This window comes from Chelonia mydas, chromosome 2 (genome assembly GCF_015237465.2).
Source record: "Chelonia mydas isolate rCheMyd1 chromosome 2, rCheMyd1.pri.v2, whole genome shotgun sequence".
NCBI lineage: Eukaryota > Metazoa > Chordata > Testudines > Cheloniidae > Chelonia > Chelonia mydas.
This window is the reverse complement of record NC_057850.1, coordinates 91017110-91038178: the sequence shown is the minus strand read 5'-3', so window position 1 is coordinate 91038178 and position 21069 is coordinate 91017110.

The following is a 21069-nucleotide window of genomic DNA, read 5'->3' as shown; positions in this document are numbered from 1 at the left end:
CGAGGCATACTGGGTCCTGTCCCAATACCCCGTGATGCACTGGTTTGCATCCCAGCAATGCTTTTGCTTCTGTCCACAATTGGCACCATCTTTCAACGTTTTTTGTATTGCGTGCTCTGTGTTCCCTTTTGGTCTGCAGGAATGGAGCCTGAACTGCTGAAGAATATGCTGATGAGTCTCACCAGCACATCATGTTTGGCAGTCGAGTTACTCCTTATGATCCAAAGTGACAGTGAGGGCTCCGACGATATCGACGCAAGTAACGCATATGACACGAGATTGCTTGTGGCATTCACAGACATGCTCACCACCTTGGAACGCTGCTTTTGGGCTCAGAAAACAAGCACTGAGTGGTGGGATCACATCGTCATGCACATCTGGGATGATGAGCAGTGGCTGCGGAACTTTCGGATGAAAAAAGCCACTTTCGTGGGACTGTGTGAGGAGCTCGCCGCCACCCTGTGGCACAAGGACATGAGATTGAGAGCTGCCCTGATGGTGGAGAAGTGGGTGGCTATTGCACTGTGGAAGCTGGCAACTCCAGACAGCTACCGATCGGTCGCTAACCAGTTTGGAGTGGGGAAGTTGACCACTGGAATCGTGTTGATGCAAGTTTGCAGGGCCATTAATTGTATCCTGCTCAGAAGAACCGTGACTCCGGGTAACGTGGATGACATTGTAGCTGGCTTTGCACAAATGGGTTTCCCTAACTGCGGAGGAGCAATAGATGGGACACGTATTCCAATTCTGGCACCAGGCCACCTAGCCTCTGAGTATGTTAATTGGAAGGGGCATTTCTCTGTGGTTCTCCAGGTGCTTTTGGATCACCATGGGCGTTTCATTGATATTAAGGCAGGCTGGCCTGGAAAGGTGCATGATGCACACATCTTTTGGAACACTGGCCTGTTCAGGAAGCTGCAAGCTGGGACTTTTTTCCCAGACCAGAAGATCACCGTAGGGGAAGTTGAAATGCCCATTGTGATCCTTGGAGACCCTGCTTACCCTTTAATGCCGTGGCTCATGAAACCCTACACAGGGAGCCTTGACAGCAGCAAGGAGTGGTTCAACAGGCTGAGCCAGTGCAGAATGACTGTGGAGTGTGCATTTGGCCATTTAAAGGACCACTGGCGCTCTCTGTATGGGAAGCTGGATCTGGCCGATAACAGCATCCCCATGGTTATATCCGCGTGCTGTACTCTCCATAACATTTGTGAAGGGAAGGGTGAATGATTCACTCAGGCATGGAATTCGGAGGTTCAACACCTGGAGGCTGAATTTGAACAGTCAGAGAGCAGGGCTGTTAGAGGGGCCCAGCGTGGGGCTGCAAGGATTAGGAATGCCTTGAGGGAACAATTTGAGGCTGAAAGCCACCAGTAATGTCTGGTGTCCTGCATGGGAGTGAAGTGCAGTGGTTCCAATGTTGGTAGGAATCTGTGTTTGCTACGTATGATATAATGACTTGCGGTGCCTGTTACCTTGGCACAGGAAAGCATCTTTTATGTTATATAATAATAAAGAATGTTTTCAAAGCAAAAAAATCCATTTAATGAAAAGAAAATGCATTTATTGAAAAGAAACACAACTGCTTGGGGGAAACAAAGGGCAAGGGAGTGGGGTGGGGAATGGTGCAATCACAGTTTTGCCTCTATCCTATTATACTCAGCCTTCCAGTTTGGAGTGCTGTGCAATAAGTGCTGCACTTCAGGATGGCGATACTGCATGTTGATGGGGGTTGAGCGCAGTGAGTAAGGGTCATAGTTTGCAGGGCTGGGTGGTGAAGCTACAGGTGTTGGAGGCAGCTGGTGGTGATAAGAACCCAGATGTTGGGGAAAGTGGGTTTTAGGTGACATGGGGGCACAAGGGAAAGTTTTGGGACAAGGGCCACAGCAGGGGATGGGCACAGTAGTGCTCCGCCTGCATGGCTATGAGTGCCTGGATAGAGACTGCCTGGCACTCCACGATGCTTATCAGCTGCTCTGTGCTTTGGTGCCAGTGATCCACATTCTGCAGGCGGACCCTCCTTTCGCTCTCCCACCACTCCTGCACTTTTTGATTTTCATTAAGGGAGTGTTGCATGACTTCATGCAGCATGTCCCCTTTGCTTCTATGTGGCCTCTTCCTGATACTTTGCAGCCTCTTGCCCTGTGATAACATGGATCGCTGAGATCTCAAGGTTGCATCTGTAAAGGCAAAATGCAACACTTAACAGAGGCTGCATTGTTCACACCAGACAGAACAATGATTCCCCCGTACTTAAGGGCAAGCACAGTCTACCCAATAGCATAATTTGCCCATTCCAAAGCGAGCGCACATAACCCACTGGAGCCCTAAAATGGTGAGTAAGCATAGGGTCAAGGGGGACTGATTCTTTCATAGCTGTACTGTCCTCTGGGTTTCTGTGCCTTGGGGAGAGCCAACACCTCCAGGGGGCCCCTATACTGAACACTGTCCCCATATTTTCCACAGAAGTTTGTCCTGGAAGATATCTCGCTGCTGAAAGTGACCTGGGAAGCAAGGGAGGGTCTTCTACTGCAATGAGGCTTTGGCCCTCGCCCATATGCGGCTTGCCTGTGTGCAGCAATGGTCCCCCTGCCCCTCACAGCACAGTGGCATGGACATGTTAGCCTGACTGGGACAAGGACCACAGTGGCTCTCCCAAGAAACCTGTACAAGCACATTGCCCAAGTTCTGGATGAGACCTTTGAAGAGATCACTGAGGCTGATTACCATGATGTGAGAGAGCACATCAACTCCCTATTCTGCATCTAGGCATGCATGCAGCCCTAACCCTCCATGCCCCAAGAGTCCACACCAAATAACTTCCTTCCCAAAATAAAAGCCACTTACCAGGAACCTCCTCTGGTGTTTGTCCTTTGCCATGCACTGGTCGCCATGACTGGCTACCTTCCTCCTAGCTTGAGAACAGCTCCTGGCTGCATGCATCTAGGGATGCTTGGGTGTTGTCTTCCTCCTCCTCAGCACCCTCGCTCCTGCTTTGCTCCTCCTCCTGCCTTTTTGGACTGTGCTCTGAAGAGTCCATGGTGGTACTCGGAGTGGAGGTAGAGTCGGCCCCAAGTATCGGTTCCAGCTCTTTGTAAAAATGGCAGGTAGCACTGGAGCGGCAGTATGCCTCAGGGGCTTTGCAGTAGGCATTCCGCGGCTCCTTCACTTTAACCCTGCACTTCAGAGCATCCCGGTCATGGCCCCTTTCCATCATGTCTCTTGATATCTGCCCGAAGGTATTGTAATTCCTATGGCTGAAGTGCAGCTGGGACTGGACAGCTTCCTCCCCCCAAACACTGATGAGGTCCAGCACCTCATCATTTCTCCATACTGGGGATTGCCTGGCGCATGGAGGCATGGTCACCTGGAAAGATTCGCTGAGAGCACTCCACGCCTGGCTGAGCAACCAGGAAGAGTATTTTCAAAATTCCCAGAGAATTTAAAGGGCGGGTCTGATGGTTGGTTGGGCACCTGACGGCAGGGCAGTAGAGTTCAAAGTGATGACCTGAGTGGCTAGAACAGTCATTGTGGGACACTTCTGGAGGCCGATCAGAGCTCATTAACAGACCAGGGCTTCCACACTGGTGCTGCGGCATTCCAGCGGGGGTGCATCAAACATTATTCCACTCGCCGAGGTGGAGTACCAGGAGCGCTCTAGCCATGGAGTCAGAGCGCTCTATGTTCCTTGCCAGCGTGGACGCGTAGTGAGTTATTGCACACTGGGCTGCTTTAATGAGCTCTAACTTGCAAGTAGTGATGGGAAAGGAAGGAAGATCCTCTCATGGATCAGTAACTGGTTAAAAGCCTGGAAACAAATTATCGGAATAAATGGTCAGTTCTCACAATGAGAGAGTTAAATAGTGGAGTCCCACTAGGATCTGTACTGGGACCAGTGCAGTTCAATAGTGTCATAAAGGATCTGGAAAAGGGGGTGAAAAGTGAGGTGGCAAACTTTGCAGATAATGCAAAATTACTCAAGATAGTAAAGTCCGAAACTGACTGCGAAGAGTTACAAAGGGATCTCACAAAACTCAGTGAATGTGCAACAAAATGGCAGATGAAATTCAGTGTTGATAAGTGCAAAGTAATGCATGTAAACATAATCCCAACTATACATACAAAATGATGGGATCCAAATTAGCTGTTACCACACAGGAAAGAGATCATGAAATCATCTTGCATAGTTCTCTGAAAACATCTGCTCAGTGTGCTGTGGCAGTCAAAAAAGCAAACAATGTTAAGAACCATTTGGCAAGGGAAAGATAATAAGACAGAAAATATTATAATGCCATTACATAAATCCATGGTACACCCACACCTTGAATATCGCTTACAGATTTGGTCAACCTATCTTAAAAAAATACAGTAGAACTGGAAAAGGTACAGAGAAGGGCAATGAAAATTATGATGAGTATGGAACAGCTTCCGTATGAGGAGAAATTAAAAAGACAGGAACAAGTAAAGGGGGGAGGGGGCTATAGAGGTCTCTAAAATCATGAATGATGTGGAAAAAAGTGAATAGGGAAGTGTTATTTTCCTCTTCACATAACACAAGAACCAGCGGTCATCCAATGCAATTAAGAGGCAGCAGGTTTAAAACTAACATAAGGAAGTACTTCTTCACACAGTGCACAGTCAACCTGTGCAACTCGTTATCAGGGGATACTCTGAAGGCCAAAAGCATACCTGGGTTCAAAAAAAATTTAGACAAGTACATGGAGGATAGCTCCATCGATGGCTATTAGTCAAGACGGTCAGGGATACAACCCCTTGTTCTGGGTTTCCCTAAACCTCTGGCTATCAGAACTGGACAATAGAGGATGGATGACTGGATAATTGCCCTTTTCTGTTCATTCTTTCCGAAGCATCTGGCACTGGTCACTGTCAGAAGACAGGATATTGGGCTAGACCAAGGGTTCTCAAACTGGGGGTCGGGACCCCTCAGAGTGTCACAAGGTTATTACATGGGGGGTCGTGAGCTGTCAGCCTCCAGACCAAACCCTGCTTTGCCTCCAGCATTTATAATGGTGTTAAATATATTAAAAAGTGTTTTTATTAGAGGGGTCACACTCAGAGGCTTGTTATGTGAAAGGGGTCAATAGTACAAAACTTTGAGAACCACTGGGCTAGACAGACGATTGGTCTTACCCAATATAGTCACTCTTATGAAGCTACAAAGTGTAATAACTATTTTTCCTATTCATTTCCATACTACAACGTCACTTATTATAAGGCACTCAGATTCTATGAGGAGGAGTGTGGAATAAAAACTTAAATAGTTAGAGAAACTGATTATCTAGTGCCTTACGTTATCATTTACAGCTATGCAGAATGGATGTGACATGCTGCCAGATCAGATCCTTAGCATGCACAGGTGCAAATAACACAAATACAAGATGACGGGGAATCATACTCACATTTACAAAGTTTGGTGCACTGTTTCCCATTTTTAAAGGGACATTAATGAATTTTAGTCATTAAAGTTGAATGTTCTGTTTGCAAGTGTCTTCTAGTGTATAAAGTTGTCAGGTTTTATTATTGTGCACCTCTGCTGTGAGTAATTTAAAAACAAAACAATTTTACTTTAATGTAAGTCTAGTGGACAAAGCTGTGCAAACATATGGAACCTACAATAAAGACAGTTTTGTTTTATTTACTTTTTTTTTATTTCTAAACTATTCAATTTAAATAGACCAATAAGAAATAAAACAATTTATTATTATTATTTATTATTGATACTGTGTGTTTGTCAGGACTTGAAGTATCAGGACAACTTGTACCAAATGCTGTGACTAATTGTATATGAATCATGCATATCGTTTTTATCTGTAGGGCAAGGATTGGCAACCTGTGACATGCGGCCCGTAAGGGAAAACCGCTGGCAGGCCGGGCCAGTTTATTTACCTGCAGCAGCCTCAGGTTCCGCCAATTGCAGCTCCACAGGCTGCTGTTCACTGTTCCAGGCCAATGGTGGCTCTGGGAAGCAGTGGCCAGCACATTCCTTGGCCCACGCCGCTTCCCACAGCCCCCATTGGCCTGGAACAATGTACCGCGGCTAGTGGGAGCTGCAATCGGCCGAATCTGCAGACCCTGCAGGTAAACAAACTGGCCTGGCCCGCCAGCAGAGTTCCCTGACAGGCCGCGTGCCAAAGGTTGCTGATCCCTGCTGTAGGAGATTTCTGCTTTAAGTCCAAAATGTACTGTTCATTCTCTGTGCAAAAGTAGAATACCTTTGGTTTTATCCTGCTTTTTGGGGCAATGGTATAAATTACAATTAGCCATGGTCAGAAGAATAATTAGCAAACATCCTGGCAATTAACAAAATAGAATTTCATATATGCTGTTGTAACACAGTTCTTTAAAAAAATGGACATATTGCAATCATGTTGATACAATATGACAGCCAGGTGGGTTCTCTGGTTGCAGGAAAATGGTGAGTGTCCCAGCGACCTGACTTACACAATATTTTTGTTCTTGGTTTTCGTTTACTTCCAGAAAAACAATTGAACTAACAATTAAGTCTCTATCTTTTACAATAATCATATTGTAATGGAAACAATAGAAAAATATGGAAACAAATCATGAACATGTTAATTATCAGGTGCAGAGGTCTATTAAACAGATAATATTCCCAGCAGGTCCTGTGGATCTGATTATCAGAGCTGATGAGGATCTAGAGGAATTGTGGGTACTCAAGTCCTCTGATGGTGATCATCCTTTTTATATCTTGGTTCCAATGAAAGGTGTCCAGAGCCTGATGATTTATTGTCTTAAATATAATTTAGAATTGAGCTTTCAGCCTTTATGCTCTACAGTTCTGAAATAAGCTTCCTGTTCCTATTCAGAAAGTAAATCTGTGGCAGTTTTAAAATTAAAATGAAAAGGTAGATGATTGATGTTGCTTTTAATTTTGTTGGAATCATAAATCATCCTGTGACTTTCTGAGAAGGGTGCAGTGTTTTGTATTTATTATTAGGTCACAGAGAGTCCTCTGTCTTGGGCTCTTGACTGCCATTCTCTCATTCAAACCATGATGTAATGAAGCTGGCTTCATAATATATATGAGTTGAATATGGATAGTTTGAGCCTGATTCTCATCCCACTTAAACCAACATGACTCCACTGACACACATGAATAACAATGGTGTGATACCAGAATCAGGCTCTTTGTTTTCAGTACTACACAATATTAATATCAGTGATTGGAGCCTATGATAAGGGAAAATGTGTGTGAGGAATGAAATAGAAGGAAACACTCTTTCCTAATGTGATTTTTTTAAAAATATTTTTCAGAGTAAAGAATAGCATAAATCCCAATTTTGAGAGAGCTGTCATAAAATGTTATCCTTTCCCAATTACTATTAAATTAGGAGGACAAAAAGAATTGAAAGCGGTTGTGTTCTAGCTACAAAGGCTAAGCAATAACATATCCTGTTAATAAGCATAAGCTTCCACCTCTTTATTTGTTAATGTTTTGGCACATAAATTATGCTTTCTTGCTTAGCAAAGTGAATATTCATGGGCATTAGTTAGAACAGACATGCACCAAGTAAACTTTTCCATCACAACTCTGTAAATGTACTGTTATAGTATCACTGCTCTTTCAGTCCTCTTATCTGTCCACAAGTCAAAACTACCCACTATGCTGACCTGCAGTTTTGTATTGTGGGTGCCCAGTCAGTAGGGACTATTTTGAAACCATCAAATTCCTCTCATTTCTATTCTCAGACATAGCTAATCTCACACAGGAACTCCATCAATGTCCATAGTCAGAAATTTAGGAATTGCCATACCAAATGAGAAAAGAGGGCCACCTAGTCTGATGTCCCGACTGACAGTAGTCAGGGCAAGATGCTAAAGAACAAAGTTTAAGAAGCCCTACTATGGGCAATTTTAGAATAACCTGCCTAATGGGAGAGTTTCATCTGAATCCCATCAAATATAAGAGTTGGTTTATGCCTTGAAGGATAAGGATTTTTGCCTTATTGGATAAAAATCCTATCTATTATAATAACATGGATGGTTTTGTCATCCATATAAAGATTTAATCCTTTGTTGAATCCTACTAATCTCTTGGGCTCTAAGAGAGCTTGAGGCATTGAATTCCACAAATTCAGTGTGTTTTGTAAGGGTAGAAAAATATCTTAATTTGCTGCCTTTCAATTTCACTGAACACCCCTTGTGCTTGAATTATGAAAGAGGATAAATAGGATCCCTCAGTTTATAGTCTGTAAACTTCTTATTACTGTATATATCATTATCATGTCTCTTATCTAAACTACACTGTTCCAGCCCTAATTTTTCAATCTCTCCTCAGATGAAAGTATTGATAAAATATGGGGACTGCAGATTAAAGTCATCATTTCAGGGCTGAATCTTTGTGGCAATTGGCGACCAGGTGAAAACCCTTCTGTTGCTGATGCACCCCTCCATGTCAATGAAGTTATGCAGGATGAGAATTGGGCTCAAACTATCTCTGTTCAACTCAGATACACTATGAACTCAGCTTCATTAGTTCATGGATATCTCAAAATTATCGCTGTCAGGAATTTTTTTCAATCAACACCCATAATGTCTCATAGCTGCATATCATGGTGGACAGACCAATGAAAGGCTTAAATCTGCTCAAGTAGAAGGTCTGGATCTGATTCTACTTTGACTCAATATTAAAAAATTAAGGGGAGTCAAAGGAGATTCACTCAAAGAAATATTTTGCCATTTCTTTCTATTGGATACAATCACCCTATACTATTTCCCTTTAAGTACAGTATTTTCCTTTCAGTGGCCCTGATCTGGCCATCAGATCTGAAGGGGACAGACCATTTTGCCTGCATGGAACCCCTTAGACTGCAACGTGGCTCCACGTAGATGCATAGATCTATCTTGGTGCATCCAACCTCAGGAATGATGCCTTAGATGATGTGTATTATTCATTTCCAATTGCACCGCTTATACCTCTGACCTCTACCTCAACATCTTATCTCTAGAGGGAAAACATTATTTACTGAAGTTTCAAATGTAATTGAAAGTGGGACTTGGGCTTTTTTAATTTTGTGGAAGAGGGTTTCTAGTAAAGCTAAATCAACGTTATTTTGAAGTCCTTGCCATTATATCTAGAATGGGGAAAGGATTGGAGAATACATTGAAAAGAAGAATCCTGAATTAAAGAGGGTTATCAGTAGAAGACTTAAAAATATTTTTAGGTTAACAGATTACAAAGCCAGAATGGACCCTTGGGATTATCTCGTCTGACCTACAGTATAACACAGACCATAACCCCTCCCCTGAATTAATTCCTGTTTGAACTAGAACATATCATTTCTCTTTGTGATCTAATTACTATAGACCAGGATGACACATACAGTGCGGAGAGGGGACAAGGCAGATTATTCCACATCTGTCTACTGCAGGGTACTTGCCCCATCCTCAGAAGCATCTGTTTGGCTTCTGTCAGAGACAGGGTACTGCTCTATGTGGACTGCTGGTCTAATCCAATATAGCAATTACTGTGTTCCTGTTGTAATTTATAGGTTTATGTTAAAGCCAGTGGTAACCCATTCAGTTCAATGGAAGTTTAAGGTACTCGGCATCTTTGACAATAAGGTTATACTTTTTTTTTAGGTGCTTTCATAATTTTAGGCCTCTGGTTTAAAAAAAATCTTGCACAGAACAATTATTCTTTCATGTTTTCCCTTGTATAAAATAAGTAATCTGGACTGAAAAACAATATTTGGCTTTGGTATATGGCAAAAATAACTGCCAACTTCTCCGATATATTGTCTAGAATATAAGAGTTGTACACATACTTCTAGTCCTTACACTTATGCCTTATGCAATTTAGCTTCTGTGGTTTTTTCCCCCATAAATATCCACGTTTCTGTTCCATTACATAATTTGGCAATATTAAGGTGACCGCCTTCTTTTTACAACTTTTAAAATGAACTACCATTGTGGTTGTTTTTTCCTCTACATTTAACCTAAGTATAATTTTAGTCTTCTGCATATTTATCCTGAGTCAACATTTCCCACTCCTAGTCACTGAGCTCTCTTATCATTCTTTCAATATTTTAATAATTCAAGCAATTCACAAAACTTAAGTGGCTGAGATGTTCTGTTTGATTATTTTGATAATCTCTTGGGGTTGTTTTCACCCATCCAAACTTTTTCAAGTTTTTCTTCAGGCATGAAGTAAATAATGTTTTTGCTTAACTCTTTTTTCAGCTTGACCATTTGACTCTCCTAGTGAAGTTTAGTTGTGAGTACAATATTCAAGAGAAGTTATTTCAGGATTCTTATACAATAGGTGCACTTAAAATAGCTTCAATTCAGAAAAGTTCCACCCATTTCAGAAATATTCCTTGTATTGAAAGTGGGAATTACAATAGAATAAGTAGTTCTCTCAAACCAGTAGAACTATATGTAACCATGATACATAATGAAGCTCTTCTACTCCTCTGTTCAGTGCTTCCAACCCTGCTTCTATTTCCACTAAATCAAAGGCCTTTTCTCACTCCATAAAAGCACAAACTTACAGCAGTCTTCTTCAGAACCTCATTTATTGTCTCTAGATGATCCATGACTGGTAAATTACTCATGAATCCCACTTGCTGTCATGACTTATTAATGTCCAGAAATCCTTTTAATCTGTTCACTAGCACTATTGTTAGGATCTTGGTGTAGAACACTAAAAAATAAGCTCTTAGAAGTAGAGTTCTTGAGATCCTTGATGTTTTGTTTCTTAACTGATATCAATACCTTTGAATTTCTGCAACATCCATGTATTCACTCACTGTATATGTTGCATTTCTTTTCAGACTGAGTGTTAAATAATGGATAGTGGAAGGCAAGCTTTGTCAGGAATTTCCCAAACTCTAATATGAATCTGAACAAGCAATATGAGATTTGGTGACTGTGCACAACAAATAGTATTATTAATTAGGGTCACGTTCTGCATTGCTTAGTTGTATAAAATGACCTTTTGGAATCAATGATAGTTATGTTCAGTGAAGGACTGCAGAATTTGGCCTAAAGTTACATCAGATGACTATTAGTAAGTATGCTGTGTGGGACCAGTATAAAAAACAAGTTAATATGGTATCAGGTGTACTATTATTATTTATGTTACTATAACACCTAGGAGCCGCAGTCACGGACCAGGACCCTATTGTGCTAGACACTGTGTAAACACAAAACAAAAAGAGCATCCCTGTTCCAAAGAACAGTCAGTAAGTGCACTACTAATAAGCTACTAATGCTATTGTTATTACACTTAATATAATAGCAGTAAGTACACTGATATTCTTCCTTTTTATTAAATGGAAAAGGAAGAGAAAGAGACACATGCTGAGATCCAGATGAAGGAAAGCATCCCTGTTCAGGGCAGCACCAAAGCATGTACTTAAGTTTGAACATGAACTTAAGCTCCCTTGAAATCAACTCTCTGAGGGAAATGTGCACCCCTGAATGCCATTTTTCACCAGCTGAGGGTCTGGCACATGCATTTTAAAGGTGCACAGAGAATGAAACAGGGGTTTGAAGAAGCGCAATGCATAAAGTTTTGGCTTACAAAAAAAAAGTAAAAAGAAAAGGAGTACTTGTGGCACCTTAGAGATTAACCAATTTATTTGAGCATAAGCTTTCGTGAGCTACAGCTCACTTCATCGGATGAAGTGAGCTGTAGCTCACGAAAGCTTATGCTCAAATAAATTGGTTAGTCTCTAAGGTGCCACAAGTACTCCTTTTCTTTTTGCGAATACAGACTAACACGGCTGTTACTCTGAAAAAAAAAAGTGTAGTAACTTCCTCCTGCTTCATACAATGGGGACCTTCAGTAGGGTTTTCAGTATAGGACTAAGTTAGCCATGCATGTACATTCAGGGAAGGTTTTTTAACTGCACTCCTTATGAGCTAAGTGTTTTATTGTCATTGTTTTAAAATGTCCTGTGCCTTCAGAAAGGGGTGTTAATCAACCAGTCAGCTGTTTAAACGAGAACACTCAATGGCACTTCTAATCATTTAAGGGCTATTTCATGCCAAATTTCAACTTGGTACTCCCAATCACATCAGTGTTAGAGCTGTTCAAAATCAAGTTACATAATTACATAAAGTTACATAAAAAGTCCTCCTTGTTTTTGCTGATTCAGACTAACAGGGCTACAACTCTGAAACCTATAATTATTATTACATGACAATTTCTTGTATTTGCCCCATTATCCTCATTCGCAAAAATGTTCCTGAACTCTTTTAGCTCAGACTTTCAAAAAAATAATTTTCAGGAAAATACCAGGCCTGGGAAGCTACATCCTGAAACTACAAAGTATCAGGAAGTTAAGAAAGACTGTTAACAATGGGGCTATAATGAAAACATTGGGCAACATAAATTGTTGACGGGGCTCCATCTGTAGTGCAATGCTAGTACACTACGGCTGTATCTTAGATGGGAAACATGTAGCAATCAGATTCATTTATTTCATGCCATTTCTCCGCTAGGCTCTTAGTAGCCTTGATGCAAGCATAAATATAACAAAATATGATTTTTTTTTCCTTTTGTATCACTTACGATTTTGAAGAAGACCTTAGACCACAACAGAACATACACACATTATTCTCTACAGTGAACAGAGTACTATATTTTGATGAACAGAAGCCTCACGTCAATGAAAAACTCCTATTGACATCAATGGACTTTGGATCAGGATCTTAGTGTGGTATTTTCTGCAGTTAACTAGAGTGCCATTTTAGTATCTTCCTTCATGCCTGTAGAGATTTACAGATGATATTCCTTTAAAGGTTAGCTCAATTAAAATGCAGTTCTTACTATTAATTTATTTTGAAAACACAGCATGCAGAATAAAGGTGGAAAGTTCAGACACTTCTGTAAGAAACACTGTTGTACTTCAGATTTATTTTGCTTATTTCAGTTGCACATCAACCATAGCTTGGTGCAAAATATGTCTAGTGGCTGGTATTGCATCATTTTCTCGCTACATTAAAGAAGTGTTTAAATATATTTCTATCCATTTTGAAAGGATCAAGGGAAACATATCAACATTAGAAAAATGAGCTATACTTCTTATATTAAGGGCACATTGTTAAGGGTTTATAAATGCAAATAATATATAAAGTGTTCATAGGATTGATAGGTATTTTTTTTTAAATGGTTAATCATAATCATTATAGAGTCCAACAGGTCAATAAGCTGCTTCTAACCATGTCTTTCTGCCACCTATAATGCCTTCTATTGAGCTTCTTACAACCAACAATAGTATATAACTCATGTCTGCATCATGCATGTAACAGCTATTAATAATTTATTAATCATTCATAAATTAGTTGTAAATGTAAATAATACTAATTGCCTAAAAACAATTAATATTTGCAGTTATGAAGGTAAAAGTGAAGATATTCCTTCATATCCGTTGTGTGTCACCAAATCTATGCTTGCTTATGGCTGTTAACATTCATGCTAAATTTAGTAAGCACATTCTTTATGCATCCTCTTAATCTTCCTTCCTTTATGAATTAAACACACGTTGTAAACAAGTTCAGTGAACAATCACAGCCTACTCATTTTTTTCCTTCTGTTTAAATTGATGACCCAGACCCATGATGTGTACTAAGCTATGATAATGATCTAATTGGAAATAGATGATCCGTTTGGGAATTGGCAATAAGTTGTGTAACATTAAAACCATCCCAGTAGAAAATTAGTTAGAAATAAAATTCAGTAGAACCTCAACTTTGCATTCATTAATAATTCATCCTGAAAAGTTGTTCTGCTGTCAACATGAGGATCCTTAGACTAGAAACTAAACATACAGGCCCAAGCCTGCCATGAGTTCTGCATGGGCACAGCCCCATTCAAGTCAGTGCAACTTCACATGGGCTTCACCTTCATGAGTTACCAGGGATGCAGTGGTTTGTCTATTGGATTCCTTTGCAGGAATAGGGCCACGAGCACTGAATTGTTTTGCAATAATATATTGGATAGCTTAATCTGATTTTTTTTTTCTATTTTAATTTTCAGAAAACCACAACAAGGAAGGGTTTCAGAGTAGCAGCCGTGTTAGTCTGTATTCGCAAAAAGAAAAGGAGTACTTGTGGCACCTTAGAGACTAACCAATTTATTTGAGCAGAAGCTTTCGTGAGCTACAGCTCACTTCATCCGATGAAGTGAGCTGTAGCGCACGAAAGCTTATGCTCAAATAAATTGGTTAGTCTCTAAGGTGCCACAAGTACTCCTTTTCTTTTTCAACAAGGAAAAGAAATGCAGATTGTCAGTGACAATAAGGCCTAGTCTTCTCAGCTAAAACTCCCACTGTAAGATTATTTGTTAGTCATTGCTGAGTTATACTGCTTCCTCTTTTAGGGCCTAGGAAGGCCTTTTTCCTCATTGCCAAATTGGAACTGTGTGAGATAGGAGTTTCACCTTCAGAGCTTTAGACTTGGCTTTTACAGCAATTAGCTCAGGAATCACGCAGGACTTCTCTGTACAGCTATGGACTTTTTACCAATATTCCTGTCCATGGTGTCTTATTGATTGTGCTTTTTAGCATAATATTTGATTTTGTAGAATACTTAGATTACCAGGTTATATAGTTAATTCTTCTTTCAATGATTTCATTTTAATTGTTTGCTTCTGAGTTTTCCTTAAAAAACAGTTTTAAATTATTTGTTAATAAACTTTTCCACTAACAAGGCTATATTGTTAATTACACTATTTCACTTAAAACAAAAACAAAACAAACAAACGAAACCTCAAAGTGAATATTTTAGGCAATTTTTTACGAGGTGTCTAAAACTCTAGTCGTACAACACAAAATTTGCAACAAAGTTTCCAACATAGATTTTTAGAGGTGTAATAAACAAATAGAGCATACCAGTGTCAGAAAGAACAATCATTAAAAAAAAAACAACCACTCCATGTTCTTGCATATAAAGAAGATATTGAGGTTGGTTTTAGATTCAGTTCTCTCTTAGGCAAAATACCAGATGGCATGGTAAACAACAAGAAGAAAAATATGTATTTTGCATATGCTGGCAGCCAACAAAAGTGCATTCCTCTAGGTTAGAGCAAGACTCACAATATCAGAAATGGATTTCAAGAACTAGAGGAGGAGGAAAGGATTATATCTATTCTATCACCTCAATAAGCTGTTTTGATGTAAGCTAGTCTCCTAGTGCAGTGGTTTTCAACCTTTTTTTCATTTGCAGATACCGAAAAATGTTTCAGATAGAGGTGCAGCCGCCTTTGGAAATCTTAGACATAGTCTGCTGCTCCCAGGGGTCCATGGACCACAGGTTAAAAACTACTGTCCTCGGGGAGGTTATCAAAGGCATAAATGGCAGTCAGGGGCCCAAATCCTATTGAAAGTCAATGGATGTTAGGCACCTAACTGGCATTTGTGCCTGTGCAAATCTCCCCCATACGGAGTGAGATGTTGAGCACCCTGAACTCCCAATCAGTGGGAGTTGTGGGTGCTCATGATCAAGGCCATAACAGATTTTGCGGCATGCACCTGGCCTCAAAATTTATTTTTGATTTATTGATACTCTTACCTTGAGATAATATTGTACTTCTGAAATATTGTGTTTCCTTTTCTTCTGGTATCTCTTATAAATTATCTATAGACTCATCACTTGGGGTTTTAGTCCCTCAGCTTGCTATGAGTTTGACATGCCCTAACTTGATCAAAGGATTTTCCTTTGTTAGTTTTAATGGCTAGATCTTCCATTTCTTTTTTGTTTTATTCTCATACATCAACATGATATTAAAAATTGAAAATACAAAGGTAAAAAGCTATCCTGACAGTGTTCTATTGAGAATTGGCATCATCAAACCAATAATGATGCTAATGTAAAATGCCAAATGATGTCAGTCTCAAAGACGCAGTGAACCTGATATAGATAGAAGGGAATAATGGCACATCTTCAGAAACTGACAAAGTAAAAACAAATTCATTGTGTATGCAGATATATAAAGATAAATTTTACTGGGTGCAAGAAGGAGTGGCTTTAAAAATGCATTGGTGAGCCTGGTACCACACTCACTATGATATCTGAGGTCTTGACTCAGGAGAGCATTTACGCACATACTGAGCTGTACATATATGCTCAAATCCATCCCTATTCAGCAACGTATGTGCTTAAAGATGAGCTCCTGAACAAGCATTTTTCTGAATCAGGACTATATGCAGGTATCCAGATCATGTCTGGATCTTAGTATCTATCTCCTTGTAGTACCACTTATTGAATTGTTAGAAATACTGTGGAAGGCTTCCATACGTTATTAATGTAATGTCTTTGAATGTTATATTTTAAATACAGAGTTGGATTGGCATGTTCAATCCAGGACAAGCAACATGAAGCATATAGCTGCTCTGTCCCAAGAGCAGGGCAAAAATCAGATTATGATGCAGAAAGCCACAATCTCTTCTCTACTTCTCCCTTGCTCCAGCATGATGTGGAGCCAGGGCTCCACTCACTCCCTATTGCTGTCCGCTCACCCATGTTGGGGGAGTAGCAGCTCAGTTCTGTCTGATCTCATCCCAGAATAGGTTCTGGCAATGGGAATAGCCCAAGTAGAAGATTATGGGGACTCCTTCCATCTCATGACTCCTCTGTTGGACACAAAGCCAAATTCACAATTAAACCCATTGGAGGCTTATACTTTTACCAGTGAATGCATTGACATGCTATGGTCTAGTTTATGTAAGAAATGCCTGTGTGTGTATTAACAAAAGTACCACATGGCTCCAGGTATTTGAAACTGCTCTGACTGCCATCCTTGTGCAATCCTATTGATTTCAATGAACAGGATTAGATGTAATGTCAAGTATATTAATGAAGAAGATTAGCAGAAAATGTCTTGGCACCGACAGCATCAATCACAACAAGTATTTGATAGGTGGAATCTACTATGGATTACAATATAGCTGAAGCCATATGTATACAATGCACCACTGATAATCCTTATGTTGATACTACCCCACCGGCTTTAATACAAAGGCCTGGCCTGGCCTCTTTGTTACGATTTAAGGAATAGCCCATAACAAATGTTTAAATTCTGTACTAGAGTGATTCATTGTTAAGTAGTATTATTCTGGCAGTGTGATAGGCCCTGTCCACACATATAGGAAGACAGACTCTGCCTCATTTAATTTGTGTCAGAATGATATAAAGAAGCAGGTTTGTTGAGAAATACCTGGACCTTGCTGATTTACCGTGAACAATGAATGTCACTTCAATTAACACTTGTTGCAGCTTGTATGAGAAAATTATTGACCCATCTTTTCCAGGGCTAGATCCACACCCTGAGCACTCTAACCTCTACATTCTTAAATCTTTAGAGTTTAATCCAAAACTCATTGCCGTTGATGGAGATCTTTCCATCAACACCAATAGGTTTCAGATCAGGCCCTTAAACCTGACATGCATCATCCTTGGTGTCACAGTACTCTGACCTCATTGCAATATTTTCTTTTCCTTCACCAAAATCTGCAGCCCTTCCCAGCCTATGTCTCTGCTCTCCCTTCTACAGCGTTGGGTTTTTCTTCTGTGCACAGCCAGCCCACAACTGCAATTCCTCTTGTGAACCAGGAGGCCAGCCACTCATCAGGATCCTCTGCCTTCTTATATCCCCTCACTGATCCCATTCTCCTGTCAGGCTGCCTGCATCCCTTTACAAAACAATGCCCTCAAAAATCACTGTGCTCTAAGTCTGATATGACAGAAATATTGGTTAATACAGACCTGATCTTTTTGAACCCTGGTGCCTATCACTGTGTCTATATCAAATGCCCCCTTCTTCCAGTGCACAGGATGGGCCATAATCTGGCCCTCAGTTTGTCTGACTCTTCCAAACCAATGTGCTCTTCCTTTCCCCTTTGTTTTCATTTGCATGAGGAAACAAATCTGTATATTATGCAATAGACACAAGGAACACACCAGAGTTGTTCATGAAGAGTGTACAACTTCCCACCAAATGCAACTTTGTCTCCCACCAAAAATATCTCATTCATTATTGTAAGTATATGAATATAAGCAAGTTTTTACACTCCCTTGGCAATTGTTCCAGCGATCAAAAAAATAGAGTTTTAATGTTTCATCCATGTATCAAACATATCTAACAGAAAGTCTCTGAGTAGCATTGGCATTCTCACTACATGTCTTCCTCAAATGTGGTTCTGAGGGATTTAACTTTGTGTCCATTGTTCTTATGGTCCTGGAGATTTGTTCTTGCAGACTTCATGAAGTAGTACAAAGCACACACACAAACAATGCTAACAAAAGATAGGGGTAAAAAAACCATATGACAAAGAAAATCACAGCCTTCTGAGGTTCTATTGTAGGCTGGTAAGCAGTTCCAATGTTCTGACCTTTTCATCATAGTTGCTGTCAGGTAGACTGGTCTTATGTTGTTTTACATTTTAAATACTTATCATAAGAAGCAGAAATTCACTTGCTGGTTACAGACAGTCGGCACAGGTCATGGACCATGGGTGTTATCTAAAAAGAGTCAAGATTTGTATGTGTGTAGTGATGCACTGTGCCTTCCCCACTCATTGAAATGCGCTACTGTGAACTCTGAGGATGGTTAATTGTGACACAAATTATTCAATCAAAAGTTTAATTTATTGGCAGCACTTTAGTGATTACAGCTTGCTTCAGCTAGCAACTTGTAATTCTTCATTTTGTTAAAAGTATTGAATTGTAGCCTCCTTTACAAATCTCTGAAAGAGACATCTCTCACATGGCAATGATATCGACTTGATATTTCCAGTAAAGTGATATAAGGACTAGAGCTAGGTTTTCTTGATAGAATGCTATAAAATGAAGCACTTTACAAAATTTGTAGGTCACTAAGAATGTTAAATCTTTCTAAGCTGAGCATGCTGTGAGAACCCTGAAATATTTTGTATTATAAAGAAAAATCTTCAGCTGCAGACTTATAAAAGGCATATCTACCAATGACAATAATCTACCACTCTAATTCAAGGTTTTAAGGGTACATTTACACTGCAGTGAATCACCTGCATCTGGCCCATGTCAGCTGATTCGGGCTCCAAGCCTTGGCATACAGGGCTGTAAAACTGTGGTGTAGACATTCGGGGGACCCTCCCAGAATATGAGCTCCAGCCCAAGCCCAAGCCCTGACATTTAAACGGCAGTTGTACAGCACCGCAGCCCAAGCCCCACAAGCCTGAGTTAGCTGACATGGGCTAGCCATGGGTGTTTAATTGCAGTGTATACATACCCTAAATCACTCCAGTTTTGTATTTTCCACAAGTGTTTTTTTTTCCAGACAGCCATCAGAAAAAAATGAAAACAAAAACCACCAAACCAACACTCATAAAAATGCTTTTACTTAGTACACCAATGATGTATAATCATAAGTTTTAGAGCCAAAATAGCCTGCCACTTGGTCAAATATTGTCCTTATATAATAGATTCTCAGCCATTCCTTAGAATATTTTGGAGTGATATAGATGATTTGTGAGCAAGTAGTATAGCTTCCATGTTCATTCATTTTAAGAGCTTCAGTACAGTGGTCAACGTGGAAACCTCATTGTGATAATGTGATGTACATTCTGTTCAAAGCCAAATATCCCCGTTCATTGTGGAAGTGTATATACAAATCACCAGAGGCTCAAGGAATATGGCTGAATTTGAATCTGCTCCAAGAAAAATTGTTATTAAAAGGAGTCTACATTTATTTAAGAAGATTATATTTGGTGATTTTAGTGATGAGTGGACTCTTCAAAGAGCTGGATTTCAGGTTTATATCTAAAATTTCTGATACATATACGTAAAGCCAGTCAGAAAAAAAAATGACAGAAAAGATTTCAGTTGGAAAATGCAGTTTTGTCAGAATTCAAATATTTTGCAGGAAAATGCTGATTTGGATTAATTTTTTTGTCAGAAAAATGTTGAAATGAATTGCTTGAACTTTATTGTTTCAATTTCATAGTATCAAAATATTTCATTTTGACTTATATATATTGCAATGTTAATATTATACATATAATATAACATGTTATCTTTCAACACTCAAAAAAATGTTTTAATGCTTCCAAATTGGCATTTTGGGGAATTTCTGTGCCATGATAAATTTCAACTTTTCATTCTGATTTGGAACAAAAAAACATGTTGAGATATCAAAATTGCCAAGAGAATGAAAAATCCATTTTCTGACCTGCTAAACTTATACAAAGCTTATCTAAATCTAAGCTAAATGTATATAACCTTCAGTGGTTCATACATTTACTTCCCTTTACCAACAGGCCCTTCAATCCTCTCCTCAACTTTACCCATATAGTCATCCTTCCCTCAAGAGATCCTGGCTGTTACCTGCCTGCTCTGGAGAGGGAAAGGGTGTTTGGGCCTGCGTTTGATTGTATAGATGTGTTACTCCAACCCCTTTCAGCATGTTTGGGGATAACATTGTATATCTTTATCCCCACTCCCTTTGTATGCTGGTATGATTACTCTCTGCTAACCCAGCCTATGAGCAGCATGGTGGGCACACTATTCTCTTACTATTCATGGATAGGCCAGCAGGGTATTCTTCCTCTTGACTTCTTTACAGGTTAGCCAATAGGCTTCATACTTAATCTGTCACAGCCTCATAGACTGGGCTTCTCCCTCTCATCTTGTCTGTGGACCTATGGAAATACTACAACTACAACTATATTTCAACACTTGTGGTTTGAACCCAGGCAGACATTAGAAGATGAGTCAGTTTACTGTAGAATCATAGAATCATAGAATATCAGGGTTGGAAGGGACCTCAGGAGGTCATCTAGTCCAACCCCCTGCTCGTATAGATAATTCAGTTTTAATCTACTTCTAACAATAGACTAAGAGCAATTATATCCCGAGAGGAATGATACAAAAATTTATTGCTGAGTTAAAACAATGACATCCCTTCACAACCCTACTTCTGTGAGAAGAGATGCAGGATTCAATTTTGGTGCCCACTGGGACTGTTATACTTTGCCATAGCAGCAAATCTACTGGGTAGATGTTGAGGCCAGCCAGACCCTGCATTCATAAGACTATATGCAT